Raw genomic sequence first — 18094 nt, forward strand, 5'->3', positions numbered from 1 at the left:
TTGTTGAGTAATGTGAAGTTGATGCACATGCACCATTTGCCATTGTGTCTTTTTTAACCAGGATAGGGTTGAAGGGCCCCTCGAAATGTTCTCAGATCACGCCAGCCTCCACCAGCTTCTGGACCTCCTCCTTTGCGGCCTCTGCTTGCTATGAGGAGAGCTTATAGAGCCCCTAGCACACTGACTTGGCTCTTGGATCAACCTGGAGGGTGTGCTCGATGATGCATCAGTCGACTCTAGAGAGGTCCTATGGGGATCATACGAAGGCATCAAGGTTGCCCCGTAGGATGGTCAGGAGCTGGGCTTCTTGCTCTGAAGTGAGGTCTGCCCTAATTTGGAAAGTTCGGTCGGGCTGGCCCAAACATGATGGAACATGTTTTATGTCCCCCTCCAATCGTGGCTTTGGAAGGCTATGGTGTTTGAGGTACGCCGAAGTGGGGCCTTCGAAGCTGTCTTTGGCCACGTTATTGGTGTGACGGCCATTGAGAGGAGTGGGTTGCCCGTACTCGATGGTTCTTGCCAAGTCTTGGTCACCATACATGGCGATCACTCCCTAAGGCCCAGGTATTTTTAGGCGGAGGTAGATGTGATGAGGGATGGCTCCAAAATTGTTTAGAGTTCCCCAGCGTAGGATAACAATGTAGGCATAGAGGACATCCACAACGTTGAAGGTGATCACTTCGATTCGTGCTGCAGAACCTTCACCAAAGATGACCGGAAGCTCTATCTGGCCTAGGGCATCAAGCAAGGCCTCGTTGAACCCCTGCAGGGGCCTATGGGCTAGCAAGAACCGGCTTTGAGGAATGTGAAGCTGGTCGAAAACATGTATAAAGAGAAGGTCTATCAAACTACCTCCATTGATGAGCACCCTCCAGACTTCAACCTCGGCGATGCTGGCTGAGATGACTAAGTCGTGGGAGTAGGGGAACTTCACTCCCTCGGAATTGTCGAAGGTGAATGTTACTGGGGTGTTAGCCCACCCAAGGGCCCGACGATGGATGCTAGTTGCCCCGACGTGGTTGACCCCATGTGCATAGTCTCGTCGCTGGTGTTTCGATGAGCAGCCGGAGCTGCCTCCCCTGTTATGGAGAGAACCACCTGTCTGGCCCTATCTCCCCCTTTGCCACGATGCTCTACGAGTGATGGAGGCGGAGGAGGCGGAGTCAACTGAGGAGGGTTTTGCAAGGCCAGGTGGTCAACCTGGCGGCCCATCGCTGGTTTATGGCCTTCAGGCTGCTCGTCGTCGGGCCCCTACATCGCGTGCGTGTTGGCTGCCTCCTGAGGTCTTCTTCTCAAAAAGTTATGAGGGTCCAACAATCTTCGATGCTATGGCCACGTCTAGCTTCATACGGAGTGCACCAGCATCTCCCCTTAGGGTGCCAGCCTGGGACGTCATGCTGCTCGGGGAAGGCTCCGGGGCACCCTCAGCCGTGACCCTTGGAACGGGGCGAGCTCAGTGCCCATTGACCTTGATTAATATTGTAGAAGTTGTGTCGCTGTCGTAGTTGTGCCTTGCGGACCCCGGAGTCATTAGCCTCTCCAGAGCCCCTTTTTGTCGATGCAAGAGGAGGGACATGTGAGGATCCTGCCTGCGAGGTCAACCTCTTGGGCTCAACACTAGGGGTCACGGTGGCCTGCCCAAGCCCCCGACGAAGCCGCTCTTCCTCCGCCCGTGCATATTCCTTGAATTTGCACATGAGGGCCTCCACTGAGCGCACAAGGCATCAGTGCAGTTGATCGAAGAGGGGTCCATCGACCAGACCTTGGGTTGCAGCATCGATGACCAATGACTCTGAGATGCCTTTAATTCGTGCTTTGGTTCAAGAAAACCTCTAGAAGTAATCCCAAAAGGTCTCGCCTAGTTGCTGCTTGATATTGAACAGGCTACCAAAGGTCACTGGTTTGACAAAGGTGCCCTGAAAATTGTTGAAGAAGACGTCTCAGAGCTGGGCCTAGGCATACATAGTCCCAGGCTCCAATGTCTAGAACCATCGGAGGCCTACTCCCTCCAGGGCGAGAGGGAAACACTTGACCATGGCGACCTGTCCGCCTCCGCTAGCCTCTATGGCGAGGGCATATGAGCGAATAAACTTGTTCAGGTTTGAATTGCCTCTAAATTTAGGTAACTTTGGGGTTCAAAATTCCTTAGGAAAGGGTACGGCCTGCAGGTCTACTTGCAGGGGAGAGTCGATGTCTTGCATTAGTGCCTCGTGTTGGCGAGCCCGGGGCCGTGGAGCATGTGCAATGACCGCATGGGGTATTTGGTGGTGCTAGGCCATGTTGATGAACCCCTTGCCGACCCCTGAAGCTTGGGCCAGGACGGCGATGGCCGTTAAGGGGGCGGCAGTGGTCACGCTGGCAAGTTGCTGCATGGCCAGCAGAGCCGCCTGTAGCTCCGCCAGCTGAGTTTTGAGGGCCACCATGTTCGATTGTTGTTCAGCCAAGGTGGCGTTCACAGTAGTGGTGTCGGCTGTAGCCCCTAGGGATGTAGTGGGGCCCACGTTGCGCTGCTGCTGCTAGGCCTCCGAGGCGGGTGGCCCCTATCGTCAATCGCGACTAGGGTCATGGCCGGCGTAGCATGCTCTTGTTCTTAGTGGTCGCGTGGACCTTCGCACAGGCGTGGATGAGGAGTCAGCCACCTGCGCTACGGCCCTGGTGGTCTTCTTTTTATGTGGCATCCTACCTCTCTAGCACTTTTGTGTTCTTTCCCCACGGACGACACGCTATTGACGAAAGATGAAACGTCTTTTGCAAACAAGATGCGGCGAGAGCCTCTTCTAAAGAGGAGACTCGAGCTTGGAGAAGAAAACGAAGAGATATGATAACGCCAAATGTATTGATCGCAAAAGGATCTAGGAGGGTCAGGCTTGATGGGCATAGTCCGGTATTTATAGTGCTATCTGATGCGTGCCATACAAGTTATTACTATGTATCAAGGACCTAGGATCGGCCATGTTACATAGCTTGGGTCTAGATAAAGTGTTGTTAACCCTGCCCAGAAGATATTATCTTCCATGGTCGACGCAGTGACATCAGGTGGCAATGAATTTAGTCGATCGCCAAATGCGACGCCGACCCTGTCTCTTGTGTTAGACTGGCTATCAAGATGACTGGTACTTAATGTTGGTCAATTCGTAACAGGCAAAAGATAATCAGCAGACTCACTATGACTGATCTTTATGAAGGCTTGATAACTCGACGTCACCACATGCTTCGGGGGTGACCGGCTCCGGAGGTCGTAGACCCTGAGATGACTACAGAGCCTAGGGCTCCGCAAGCTTCATGGGTCTAAGGCCCATGAGCTAACTCCAGCGGAGCTAGGACCGCCGGGTCCCTAATTACGGCCCCCAGCTGTCTAGTTTTCAATTTCTTATTAAAAAAAATGAACGGCTTATTTGGCAGCGCCAGTCTGAACAAGGGACTCGATTCAGATCAAACAGCTGCAGCCTTCATGTGACATTACGATTATGACATCAGTATGTCTAGCCCAAAACAGACCAGAACCAAACCAACTTATTTACCAGCCCCACAAAGCACGCTGGAAATTTCTCTTGCAAGCTAGGCTTGGTTCTTGAGTTGATAGGACGCATTGCTTTGCCATGGATAAAGCGACGAAACAGGAACATTATTGACGAGGCATCATCATTTGAATCTCGTTATCGCAGGCACGAGAGAGGATCGGATGCACGTTAAGATAAGCTACTTTTAACCCCACTTCAAGAGAAGAATTCCTCCCTTGTTTGACCTCTGCGAAATCCACTTGCACTGCATTACCCTTGCAATCAGTTATCACCATAAACGTCATCATTTGTCCATTTCGCTATTCCTGATACAGCAGTGACTAATTAGGTAACATGTGATCGCCAACAATACAGCTCATGAATAATACAACTTGCCAAACTAATCCTGAGACGGTCTTACACCTCAGCCTCGAGTGCACATACACCAAGCAGGTCCAGTCACAAGTTCTCTCCGCCTTCCGCTGTCCTCCGCCTCCGCACGTTACATCGACGAACTCCCCTGCGTTGAATGTCTGGTGGCACAACATCTTCAAGGCAACGCCTAAAACCCATCGTCAGGATCTAAACGGTCTGCTCATTTACATCCTGTGAAATGTCTAGAAAGAAAGAAACCGCCGAATTCTTCAGAACATATGGAGGCAGCCGGCCGAGCAAAACTCCAAACCTTACAATTGAGGACGTTAACCTCAGGAGGCAAGCTTTAGGGAGTTGAGGGTGGCTGTTCTTGCTTTGGTGCTTTCTCGGGTCCTTTGGTCGGATCGGGGGTTTTGAACCGTGGACAGTTTTTGGGTTTCTTCCTGTAATTTTTGTAAATCATCTTCTTCTTAATAATAATTAAGGCAGAACTCCTGTCATTCCTGCAAAAAAAAAAGAAAGAATAATACAACTACATTACTGGAAAAGAGTATGGGTGGAGGTGGACGATAATGTGAAAACGTCAAATATCAGAAACAGGTTAATGTTGGTACACACGAGTACTAAATCAATTTGCAAATATCTTGCAGAATCAAGAACTCCTTAGAAAAACAAGGCGTGAACAGAATGTATTCCAATGGTGAATGCATCTGCTGGGACTTAAGTGGCAATTTTGCCTGGTGTGTGTGCACGCTCCTCTCACTATTGCCCCCACTACCAGCTGGACTTGGTGCTCCTAAAATCTAGCTATGCGTGACCACCGTTGCACCTACATTTGATCATATAGCTGGCATTTTGTGTTGATGGGCACACATGGGCTCACCTCCTTTCCCTTCTATCAGTCAAGGCTATATATTTCTATCAATGATATGAAATAATAAAATGCGACAACAACAGTTCTCTCAGCAACCATCACTTTTGCTTGCCGTCTAGTTTCTCTTTTCCTTTCTTTAAAATTTCATAAGTCCTTTGTCAATACCACGTATCAACGGCGAAGAGATGGCATGCCATGGTTAAAACTTAAAAGAACCACATTTTTCTTTAGAAGCAATCTATTCAGCCAGTGCTTTTTTTGCGAGATATTTGGCAATTTATTTTGATTGCTATTAGCTTGTATAGTAGCAGTAATTATTGTGTATCCAACACGGTATGCCTAAAAGATAAGAATAATAAATAAAATGGCACAAGGGTATTTCCAGAACATTGAAGTTACTGTGGCATGGCATTGAACGCAATCAGGTGTTCAGAACCTTATGCTGGTTTCCTAATGCAGGAATTTATTCCGGATAATGATGGATGTGCATTTAAAAGGAAAATGCCAAAAACTAAAGTCCACAGAAAAAGAAGAGACACCTGTCTATCGGCGACTACGACCAGAATTTTGCCATATCCTCATCTTGTCTGTCAGCCACTTGAGTAATTCATCCAGACATCAACAGGAGGCACAATCATCAGGAATTAGCACACCACACCAAACCGAATCCTGGAGAATACATTTGAAACAATGATTTCTATTATGCGTGACCTTGCTGTATATATCAAGTGCAACTGAGCATTACCAAGTCCAGAATTAAACAAGTTTATGCTGGAGCGCAAGTTAAAAGCACAGCCTTATGAGAATTGAGAAATGCACCTTCTAGAAACACCCCCTCTTTCTACTTCCAAGGATATCTCCTTCTGATGTCATCCAAGGCAATGTTGTAGACGTCAATAATAGGCTGAAGCACATGCATCCAAAGATTGAAACTATATGAAGTTAGAAATGGTCAATAACAAGGTTTCAACAAATATTTGCATGGAAGGCCCCACAAACAACTCGGCAAGAACAATGAGCATCAATTATCACTATCCTTTTTCATGACTAGACTAAAAGGCAATCACATGGGACTCTTTTTGCAAAGTATTGCAAAGGACACAGAAAAAAACCTGTATCTAACTAGGCACGTAAAGGACATGCAGCAGAGATGAACCACGGAGAAAACAGTAGTGTTACCAACTGACTAAACATTTAAAGGATTTCCACTTAAAAAAAACTCGACACAAGGAGAGGGACGTCTCGAAAGATATTGCGTCGAGAAAAGACCCTGAAAGCGCCGCCCAGGAAACTCGCTGAAAGCGGTTATCTCAGTGATAGGCCTTTTTGTGAAAACCAGAGTTCGAGTTCCAACCGGTAGCCCTACAACTAAAGATCTTACCACCATACTACTTGCACATTCTCAATTTCCACTAAATAGCAGCTTTGAACAGCAGCATGCAAATTGCAAGCAGTAGCAGCATCGTTAATATGATCTTTCAGAACTATGACCCCATCCTAGCACCATAGTAGTTGGTGACCATGATAATTGCCACCAAGAACAATGAAAAAACTGTAAATCTGCTGCGGCAAAAAAAGGCTGGCAAAATATAATTGATCACAGTACATCTCCCGGAGGGAGAACATCTGGTCACTTTTCCGTCCGCCACAGTAACAATTTGCTAATCAGTAAATTAATCATATTATGATAAACATGAATAGATCTTCTAGCGTTCATATTTAAAAAGGAAAACTGAATTGATGAACACATCCAACACATCGGTTGCAATAGGGAAAAAAAGGTAAATACATATGCAAGTACTATCTCTTCACCCTAACCATCGCAGCTGCCAACTCGGCCATGAGAATTTTTTTTAAATAATATTTTATTGGAAAATTGCAAAAATAATAGGCGATTTCAGAAAATTGCAAGAGTAGCATACTGTCGCTACGCCAGTTGGTGACTAGGGACATGTCGCCATACCATACGGCGACGGATAATAATCGCCAACTGGCCTGGTAATATGTTGATCCTGTTGCTAGGCCTTTGTGGTGAGAGGACTTGTCACCAACACATATGGCGACAGGATTGCAGGTTCCTATCGCAATATGGATTGGCGTTATGTACTTTTCCATTTTAATTTGTTTTTTATTTGTAATAATATTATTTTATAGGAAATTGTAAAAAAAAACTAATTAGTAACCCGATACGGAGGTTACATACACTGATAAATAGTATATGGGACATGGGTTTATTGTTGCTGCGCGAATGAATCCTAACCATAAATAGATGACGACAACAAACATTTGCATATACGGTACGCCTAAAGACTAATCTAATAGTATGTTGCTGCTAAATCTAAAATGTCTTAGGGAATAAAAATAGACTGGGTTACTAAAATGCCTTAGGGAATGAAAATAGACTGGGTTACAATAGATGCTCTCTACTAAGTGCACCTAGGATACTTGCCCTTTTGCAGGGCATCAGGCCCTATGCCTTAGCGCAACGGGCCCTCTCTTTTTTCGTTTCCCTCTCTGCTTCGCGTGCCTTAGCCGCGGCGCGCTCCTTTGCTGCCTTCCTCATGCGCTCCTTCTCATGATGCTTGAGCCGTAGTTTCTCATGTTGTTGCTCGTACTCCCAGCGTTCATAAGATTTCCTCCTCCACCTCATGCTCATGTCGACCCACAGCTTCTAGTCCTAAGTTTGCTCCATATCTAGCCATCCAATGAAGTCACAGATAGGTGGAAGAGACTAGAGAAATGAAACAAGAGGGGAGATTAGTAAGACAGTGCATGAAATCATATGGGAAGTGTCACAAGAGTGATTAATGTCACTTTACTGGTGGGTACTCGTACCGTCTATATCGAGGTTTGTCGTACTGGTAGTTGACACGTATGAAAAACCGTAGGACATAGGTGTAGGAGATGTCTTGAGACTCGTGAAGCCTATAAAGGTCACCACATAAACACATCGGCGGTTCATCCCCCTAAGAGATGAAAATCCCCCGATGTTTCTTAGGTGGGTTTGGTGGAGCTAAGAAAGACATTGGAGTTGATAAGGAAGACATTGGAGTTGAGAGAGCTGAGGAAGAAGTGGTTTATCCATGGATGAGGATGAGATTATTTATAGTGGCTAGGGGCTGGTGCATGGAACGAGTGCACAGGCTTGGCTAGGGGCTGGAGCATAGGATTCCCTGTGAAAGCTGAAAAGTTGTGGCATTAAAGTTGTTACTTGGTGTAGTTATTTCATTCTGCAATAGTTCGGGAAGAAGTTATTATTTTCTCTACATGTAAGGCAGAGAATCTTATAAAAGTATTGGGCTTAGAAAAAAGGTATTGGTAGCCATAGTTGACGTAAGGCAGGGAATCCTATAGCCTCATCGGTCGTTGAACATTCGCGCTTGTCATACTGTTAGAGGGAAGCAGGTGAATTAGATAAAATTTGTAGCACGATAGGATGGCATACACACTTACCCCACAACAGAACCAAACAATCGTGGCAAGGAGGAACAGTTTCAGGCTTGCTATTATACTGCAGTCGCACCGTGGCATGTGTGTCTCGTGCGCTTCTATCTCCAACCCTAGCTCCCTCTTGTTCTGCTCTGGGTCTTCAATGATACAAAGGCAACATAGATGCATGTGTTGAGGTAGCTCTCAAAAGAAAGAGGCAGCCGGTATTTAGTACTTAGTGTTGTCATTTCATGGTTAAATCTGAGTCGTGTGATAACTTCGTGTCCAAAGCCTGATTCACAATAAAGGTGTTGTCATTTCATGATTAAAGCTGCAGTTCAATGCAGGCTAGCAAAAGACTTTTCAGTGCTACCCTTAATAGGCTTTTTAGTACTGCCGCATCTATCCACTACCGCTATGACTTCTCGTATATAAACAACACTCAATCGATTCTCTACTCACACATTTCCTGATCTCGAATTACATCGAGACAATGGCGTATCTTCATCCACTCGATGCCAATGTCGATCCACCACCTCCACACCCCCATTTAGATGTCTATGGTAGAGATTTTTACGAAAACCACAATGCTCTTCATTGCTCATTTTGGCCGTCATGATGACATGAAGATGATGTTGTAGTCCAAGTTTATGAGAATTTTGGTGACACAGGACATCGATTCTTCTGTTGTCCATATTTCATTGTATGAACAAATAATACTCATTTTCTTTCCTATTTTCTCAATATCATTTACTTATCTCATCTATCACTTTTTTCAGATAGATGATTGTGGGTTCTAGCCCTGAATTAACACGCTGATAGAACCACACATTCAAGAATACATCCGTCACCTTCACATCATCATCAAGGAACTACAGGAACAACTACGGCAACAGAGAGCCAGTAACGTCGAAAGATGTTATATCCCACCTCGCATGGCGGGTCAAAGGAACAACTGAGTAGTATCAATGTGTTCCAGTGGTTGGGAGAGGATTTGATTATGTATTTGACTTGTACTGTTTTTCACTCCCTAAGGCATGTTACGTGAAGCGTCGAACACCACTAGAAGTATCGTATATGTCATTGTGCGTTTGGTCGACATGTTTATTTTGATTGTTACGGAAGGATCGTTGTACGAGTCAACAGTCCAAATAGAATCACAAAACAAAAACACAGTACATGAAACATACTATAACAGGTAATAAAAACATGAGTGATAATAAAGAAGCGACATAAACATGCTACATATGGACTTTATCATGAGACATCTAGCCTTTATTGTCACACCCCAATTTCGTAAATCATATCATTAAGCATGATCATGCATCATGAGCATCATAAGCATCTTGTTTATTTTGAAGCATTTCTTGAGTGCTCGTTATTTCCTTTAGTGTCTTAACATTTGCGAAGTGTTAAGATAATACCTGACGCTAGAGTTTTCTTTTAGTTAAGTCTCGTATGGACGTTGCGGGTGAATTCATTTATTATGGGTTCATCTCACATTGTAGTCCTTGCACCTAAGTTTTTAGAATTTTTCGAGCACTAGAGCACCGCGTTTGGGTTAATAAAAGAGCAAACGAAGTGAGGAGAGAAGGAAATGTTTTTTCAGCTAAAAATCTTGTTTCTCTAGCACGTGGGTCCTTTTGAGCTGGCTAGCCCCACCACCTCACCTCCTTCTCTCTTGGCTGCACCAGCAGCTCACTCTCCTCCCTCTCTCACTCACGCTCACTCTCTCCCTCTCTCCAACTGAGCAAAACAGCAGGAGCTCACTCTCTCCCTCTCAGCCTCTCTCTTCTCTTCCTCAAATTTGCCCTCAAGAAGAAGCACGGTATGCATGTTACACTGTTGCGATCCCTAGGTCTGTAGCTTCTCCTTCATCCAATTCATTCTCACATACACAAAGATTTGAGAGAGTCGCAAATCAATTTCATCACACCTTGTTTTTCTGAAATTTCAGCATGCCTTCTTCCTCTTCTCAAGCTTTTCCCCTCCGATTTTCTCCCTTCACCGACGGTCCTCAATTGTGGCAAAGACCCTTGGGTAAGTCTCTAGGGTTCCTATGGTGGAAATACATGTTTTGGAATGATCAATTTCGAGTTTTGTGGGCTGCAATAAAAAGTGGCGATGCATATTCGTTATTGAGGCAAGAGAACTAGAAGAAGTGTTTGGGTGAACAATAGCTAGTGTTCGTGCTTTTGGAGCGAGTAAATTAGGTTTAAAACCAATGCTTTAATACCTTTACATATTTAGGTGGCTTAGATTTCGACATACAAGTTGAATTGGTCAAAGAATCGTCGAAAAACTTACGTTCTACTACAACCCATGCACACCAATTCTCGAAGGATATTGTTAGGAATGCACGAATTCTCATGAATGGAGTCACTTTTCAAGCCAGCTTGATCATGATGGCTTGGATGTCATTTTAGGAATGAATTGGTTAACCAAGAATGATGCGGCTATCAAGTGTACACTAAGGTTTATCTCCCTTGCAAATTCCTCTAATGATAGGGTGATTCTATTCCTTGACGAGAGTGGTCCACGTCTCTATGCAATGGAGGGTGGAATCCCCATGGATCTTGCTAACATTCCTGTGGTATGTGAGTACCCAGACGTATTCCCAGAAGAGTTGCCCGGAATGCCACCCAACCGAGAAGTGGAGTTTGCCATCGAGCTTTTACCCGGAATGGCCCCAATTTCACAAAGGTCTTATCAGATGCCGCCAAATGAGTTAACAGAGTTAAAGAAGCAAATCCAGGAGTTACTTGCAAAGGGTTTCATTCGTCCGAGCTCCTCACCTTAGGGATATCCGTCACTCTTTGTGAATAAGAAGGACCAAACTCTATGGATGTGTGTTGATTACTGTCCGTTGAATACAGTCACTATCAAGAACAAGTATTCATTTCCTCGAATTGATACCATGTTCAATCAATTGTCTGGTACCCGAGTCTTCTCCAAGATTGATTTGAGGTTGGGCTATCATCGAATAAATATTAAGAAAGAGGACATTCTAAAGATGACTTTCTCTACTCATTATGGGCTCTACGAGTATACCGTCATGTCTTTCGACCTGACTAATGCACCGGTATTTTTCATATATTTGATGACACTGTCTTCATGGAAAAACTCGACAAGTTTATCGTGGTTGTCATCAACGACATTCTCATTTATTCCAAGATCGAAGAAGAACATGTCGAACATCTTTGTGTTGTTCTTGAAAGGCTTCAGGAACATCATCCCTATGCCAAGTTCAGCAAATGCGAATTCTGGCTCAAAGAAGTTGCTCTCCTCAGCCATGTCATTTCCAAAAAATGGTGTCACAATCGACCCAAGTAAGGTTCAAGATGTGCTTAAATGGGTGCAACCTCAAAGTGTCACCGATATCCGGAGTTTTCTTGAATTTACAGGCTACTACCATCGGTTCATTGATAACTTTTCCAAAATTGCCAAACCTATGACTGAGCTTTTGAAGAAGGATATCAAGTTCATATGGTCTGATGAATGTGAAGCAGCTTTTCAGGCTCTGAAGTCACCACAACACGCGTTCTCGCACAACCGGATATTCACAAAAGCTTTGATGTCTATCATGATGTCTCTCGCATCAGTCTCAGTTGTGTTCTCATGCAAAAAGGATGAGTCGTTGCCTACGCTTCCCGCCAATTGAAGCCATATGAGAAGAACTACCCTATGCATGACCTAGATCTTGCAGCCGTAGTACACACCTTGAAGATTTAGCGTCACTATCTCCTTGAGAATCCTTGTAACATCTATACTAATCACAAGAGTCTCATGTCGTGTGGATAAAGATGTACCCATGTAGGGTGTAAAATCAATTCGAATAGTCGTGCTCTCGGTCATAAGAACGCTTCTATCCATTTGTATCAATCGCAGAGTTCCGAATGTGGTTGTGAGGGTATGATGGGAAGTGGATAAAGATGGTAGTTGATGAGTTGAGATGTTTCAAGTTACAGACATGTTATGTTGATGATCTCAGTATAGGAGGATACAATTGCTAGGTTGTAGTTGCTCACACTTGAGTTGAAATCGCTTTTGTATTACAAATTCATTTAACATGGCTGATTCCTTGCTACACATCTACAAATGCATTCTCCTTAGAATCAAGTTATTATATGTACCCACTATGGATTAAATTTTGCGAGTATTGCCGTACTCATGCTGCTTGTTTTCTTTCCAGATGAAGATAGGTGCCTGCTGCTCGAATCCCACCAAGAGCGGTGGGTGGCGAGTAGTTGCTATATTACTACTAACCCCGGCTAGTTGCCTTGTGGGCAGGCGCCACCGGCCTTCATTTTATTTCTTGATGTTTTTCTTCCGCTGTGATTTATGTATATATGTTTACGCTAGAAAACACTTGTCCTTGTTATTTCGTTCAGCTTGTAATCAGTTATAATCTTGTTTAACTTGATGTTATGATATTCATGTTGTAAAGGTATATGTGGGTTATAGCTCTTATGGGAGTTACTAGAGCACACATATCGGGACTGCCAGAGTTAGATTTGTTTTTAATCATTCGTGGCTACGATTGTTGTGGTGAGATGTGGGTTAGCACGTGACGCGTTGAGATACGGACGCGGGCTAGCTCTCATCTTATTAAAATGATCGTCCTAATAATTAACTCGAAGTTAATTTAAACGGGTTCCCATATTTATCATGAAACATCTGGCCTTGATCATCCCTCTTCTCTGAGAGACATCATCTCTTCACTGCATGCTTCAGATGGACTTTATCATGAAACATCTAGCATTTGATCACCACAATCGAATTATATACCCATGACGACTCATGTCCATCGTCCACCATCAACTTTTCCAATGCAAAATTTGATCATTCCTCCGGAATTCCTGCACCTGAGTCCACAAAGTTGTAGAACTCATCGTCATCTACCTCCATCTAGTCCACAAGTCCCTCGTCCTGCTCTACCTGATCAGCATGTATCGTGGTCTGGTTATCTTCCCTGTTGTTACGTTCTTCTCTTGCCGTCTGTACCTCAACTGTTGCATTAGTCCACAGGGGAACCACAGGAACCACACTCTCATGTACCTCCTCATTGAGGACATTTTCACCAACAGCATGTGACGGGCTTGCTTCATAATATTAAGTTATCGTTTCTGCAAGCATGACATGGACAAAATCCTATTGAGATCCTAACCTCACAAATTGTCTCCATTGAGGTGTATTTTCACATTCCCGTAAAATCCACTTCCATCCAGTCTCAAATAATTTAGGCAACATAACCTTGAACGACAGACGTTGCTCCGACGTGCTAATTTTCAACACATCATGCAACATCCCTATCACTTAACTATGCTGCATTTCACCCGGGTTATAGAGAGTAACAGTCAAACCTCGAAAATTACTTAAATCTACTCCACTGTCGCATTGTTGAACATACTTTTCACTATAATACACACTAAAAACCACTCATCCTGACATTCTGATGCAAAATCATATTATTGTCTGTTAATTTCTTGACATTCTAAACTTTATTGCTACTAACATTGTTAATTATTCCTAAATTAACATTTAATTATTACTAACATTTAATTATTCTAAAATCATGCTACACTTCTACTAACATCACGCTGACATTCCCAGATTCATTGCTAATATTTCTTAGAAAATTATTCCTAAATCACACAACACTTTACCTACATCATGCTTCAATTCAAATATTTATTGGTACTATATTTGCTAAAATTTATCACGCTCATTCAAAGCTAATGCACAAATGTCTAAAATATTTCATAAATCATGCTTCATATTTAACTACAACTATATTAATTTCTAAAATTTCTAAACTACTCTCAATTTTATAAACGGTTCTAAACTAATTTCTAAAATTTCTAATATACTCTAAATTTCTTAAACTATTTCTAACTAGTTTTTAAAATGTCTAAAAATATGAATAACAAAAAAATTACCCTCTCCTTCTTTCTTCTTCCTTCCTCCACCTCCTTCTCTCCTCCTCCATCAGCTCCTTCTTCCTTCCCTGATCGACGGTGGAGCCTGGGCACGACGTTGCAACGTTGGGCGAGGGCGGTGCGGTGAGGCGTGTGCCTACGTCGACCGCGCACCCGAGTTCTTAAAAGCATCATATGGCGGTATGGCTGTCGCCATATGGTATGGCGACAAGAAACCTATCACAACTGCTGCCGTATTTATTGTCCTGACCCACACACAACATGTCACTAGGCCAGTTGGCGAGTAACTGTCGCTATATAGTATGACGACATGTCCCTAGTCGCCAACTGGCGTGACGACAGTATGCTATTCTTGTAATTTTGCGAAACCGCTTATTATTTTTGCAATTTTCCAATAAAATACTATTATTAAAAAAAAGTTCTGGTGCTATCCTTGGAAGCAGCATCTGAGGACTGTAAAAGAAAATGAGAGAAACAGTTGGTTGGTGGGGGAAAAATCGATTGGTGAATTGTTGAGGCCATGGAAGACGATTAGCAGATGGAATTGGAGAAGAACCAGATAGATATTAGTGAGCTTTCATAAACAACTAAACAAACAAATTTTGTTGATTCTTCAGTGCATGCGCACTGTGCTCCAGTGGGCAGTGCAGTAATCTGCCTCAAAACTAGCACTGTTCTGTACTGAATAAACTTCCAAATTGTCCAAAGACTTTATATTCTAATCTAACTCAACGTTCCCTACTGTATCAAATATGCAGCTCGTTTACACCTCACGTCCACATCTGCACACAAATATTTAGACATGGAGACAGCAAACAAGGCATCAATCATCAATGTGGCCTTGTGGAGGGCTAGAACTATGTCAATGTCCTTACACCAACTTTAGAGTATGGAAATCTGAATAAAGCACTGAAAAGCATCATAGACAACTTAACGAGGATGATTGTAGATCCATGCAGTATGTTTGGGGTGCGGTAGGTAAATTTTCTACCGATTTGATATAAAAGCAAGTAACTGCCCAAAGTTCATTACCTTGTAAGTTATTGGAATGCCCAGATTGCCCAGAAGAATAATAGAATAAATTAAAATGCCTCCGATGCAATTCTTAACTTCCCAGATCATCAAAAAGATGTGCTGTAAGGTTCAAAGAGCAATTCCTCCTGCATCTTTATAGGATAAAGGAGGAACAAAGACCAAGTGTTTTCCAATGGCTGGGTACAATTGCATAGGTTTCGTGTTCTAAATTTTTCTCTGACTTCTAACACCCTTGTAATTATTCATCCCCCCTTTTTATTAATGAAAAATTTGCACTGTGGGGAACTCCCCCACAGTTTTGCGTTAAAAAAAAAAAAGATGTGTTGTCAAGAAGAATTTTCATGGGTGCAAAGGATATGCTATAGCAACGCTAGCTTGGGCTTAAAAATATAAGGCTTAAGGAGTGTTAAATGAAGCATTTTGTTATGTATGATTCTCAAACAAAGTTCAGCAGAAAGAATAGCTGACACACAAAAAAGAACAAAACACAAGGGGGGTCAAGAAAGCTTTGAAAAAGTTTTTATAAAATATTGAAAATAGGAACCAAGAAGCAACTGATGGAACATCTAAACAGGCTGATATAGACAAAACTGGCAGCTATAGAGAACTTGGTGTAGAAGAGGCACACGACATTAGTCAGAAAATGCATATATACTTTTCCATGTTGAAAACTCTCAATCGCCACCATTAATTTACTTTCGTCTGATGCCCTCATCTTCAGATATCAGACTGTCCCTCATGGGGTAAACAAACAGGTAATACTAAAGACATGACCCCACAATGTTGCAAATTCCATCGAAAAACCTCAGAAAAATAAATAAATTAGATATAAGCAAGATACTAAATAGCGTTGGTAGCACCCGCAATAGCCGTAGCAGGTTATAAACGCTATCGATATGAGTTAGTGGTCAAAAATAGCGGATTGAAACTTAGCAGCTGCTATAACGCTTCTCAGGCCGCTATAGCGCTTGTAAGACTGCTTTAGCGGACGCTATTTAGTCATGGTAGTTGTTCATTCCTAGCGCATTAGTTTTTAAAATTTTAAAATTTAAACTTTTGTTGTCTTATTACCTTATTGTATACTTGTATATACAAGTTATGCTTTTAAACTCTAAGTTTACTAGTCTATTTTGCATGATTTTTATGAAGGGAGAAAGTCATAATATATACACTGTTACACAAAAATTTAAGTGTTTTCCAAATACCGCTATTGGAACTTAGCGCCTGCTATCTGCTATCCGCTACCCTGATGCCGATCTGCTACAACCCCGCTATCTACTATTTATTAGCTTGGATATAAGGCTTGAACCTTGCAAACTAAAATAAAAAAGAAACGCAATTGCATTTATGATTTATGAACAAATGAAAAATACTAACTGAGAGTGTGAAACAGCACAAATCACAGTTTCCGCTGCAAGATGTTCTAATTGCATTTACAGACCAAACAAGCATAATATTTTCAACTACTAAAATATTTTGCGTGCATTCACCCTAGACATTGTGCATTTTCCTGGCACATCAGCTGCCAGTTCTCACCACAGAAACAGACCTTCTCCACGGAGCAAGCATTTCTAAAACATTAACGCACAGGGGAGATTACAGAACCAGTGTTCATTGAGCCCAAATATAAACACACTCAATGATACGCGAACATGAACATCCAAATGCCTAATTATACTCGTCCTGTTCCATGAGGGATGGTGGTTGGCAAGGGGAAGAACAGCTACTGCAGGGAAGCAAGCAACGGGTTTGCTGGGATACAATTCTTAATATTTTGGTACTGATTACAGATACATATGACAACAAACTATATTAACCACTGCACACATAACTGCACTGTCACTACTCAGATTTAACGTGTTGCAGCGCACCCACAAATTCATCGTTAGAGCCACCCGTGTCAGTACTGTAACTAGGACTACAGGTTCATCTACTAGAACCTAAATACAAAAAAAACTGGAAAATTTGATTATATGTCATAAAGTTGATCAATCGTTGATAATATATCCGAAGTTGATTATTCTTTGATCATATATCCCACATAAACTAGTTCATAATAAAGTTTGTCTTTCACCTCTCTTATCCAATATGAATTTTTGTTACAAATTAGTCCATATAGGACATATGATCATGGATAATCAATTTCGAATATATTATCAAAGGTTAATCAACTTTAGGACCTATAATCAATTTTCCCGGGAATTCTCAAAATTCCTACGCTGATGAATCTAGCACATTAACCAATATAACTAAGGTGTTTAAAGAAACAATTTAACTAAGGTGCTCAACCAGCACAAATGAAAACTGTAACAAATGGAGGTGTCACTGCTGCGCTCAAAGCCGCATGTGACGCTCCGACAAGGCCGAGGCGCCCTGGCCTGAAGCCCTGAACTAACCGAGGCCGCAACGCACCTCTCTCTCCACACACAAAGCCAAATCGACGCACCTTTAGCCTGGACGTGTCATCGCGCCGCGCTGCTCCGCTTCCCGGTGGTCGCCGCGGCGGTGATGGCCTGCCTGACGAGGGGTGAGAAGATTGGGGAGGAGGTGGGGTTTGCTTCAGCCTCCGCAACGATACGGGGGAAAGGTGAGTCAGAGGGCTCTGGTCTGGGAGCCTTCGCTGACGGGCGGGGTCCCCACGGACTTCTCTTACAGTGGATCACCGATCACCCGTTGCCAGTGTCAGCACGCCCGTGCGCCAAGACGCCACCACCGGTGGCTTCATCGGCCGGTGCCGTCCGAGACGCAGCCGTGTAGTGCCAACGAGGCAGTGTGATGGAGCTTTCCAAATCGCTCATCAGTTAAACCAGTCGAGGATTCAACTCAAACCCAGCACTTCGTATGTGTGGTTTGAGACATCAGTGATCCCTTCCAAAGCAAAATAACCGGCCAGCCAGCCAGCCAACTGCGCGCATGGTAGCATTGGAAGTAACAAAACAAAG

At 43.3% G+C, this 18094-nt stretch overlaps 1 long non-coding RNA gene across 1 annotated transcript; it reads right to left on the reverse strand.

Annotated features, from left to right (window-relative positions):
• Positions 1–3753: 3753 nt before the first annotated feature.
• Positions 3754–18071, reverse strand: LOC133916588 (uncharacterized). The gene is made up of 4 exons (XR_009909518.1): positions 17599–18071; positions 5569–5653; positions 5289–5418; positions 3754–4378 (listed from the first exon to the last, which is right to left on the reverse strand). It is a non-coding gene; the product is annotated as an uncharacterized LOC133916588 (long non-coding RNA).
• Positions 18072–18094: the final 23 nt, after the last annotated feature.

This window comes from Phragmites australis, chromosome 4 (genome assembly GCF_958298935.1).
Source record: "Phragmites australis chromosome 4, lpPhrAust1.1, whole genome shotgun sequence".
In the NCBI taxonomy this organism is placed as follows: domain Eukaryota; kingdom Viridiplantae; phylum Streptophyta; class Magnoliopsida; order Poales; family Poaceae; genus Phragmites; species Phragmites australis.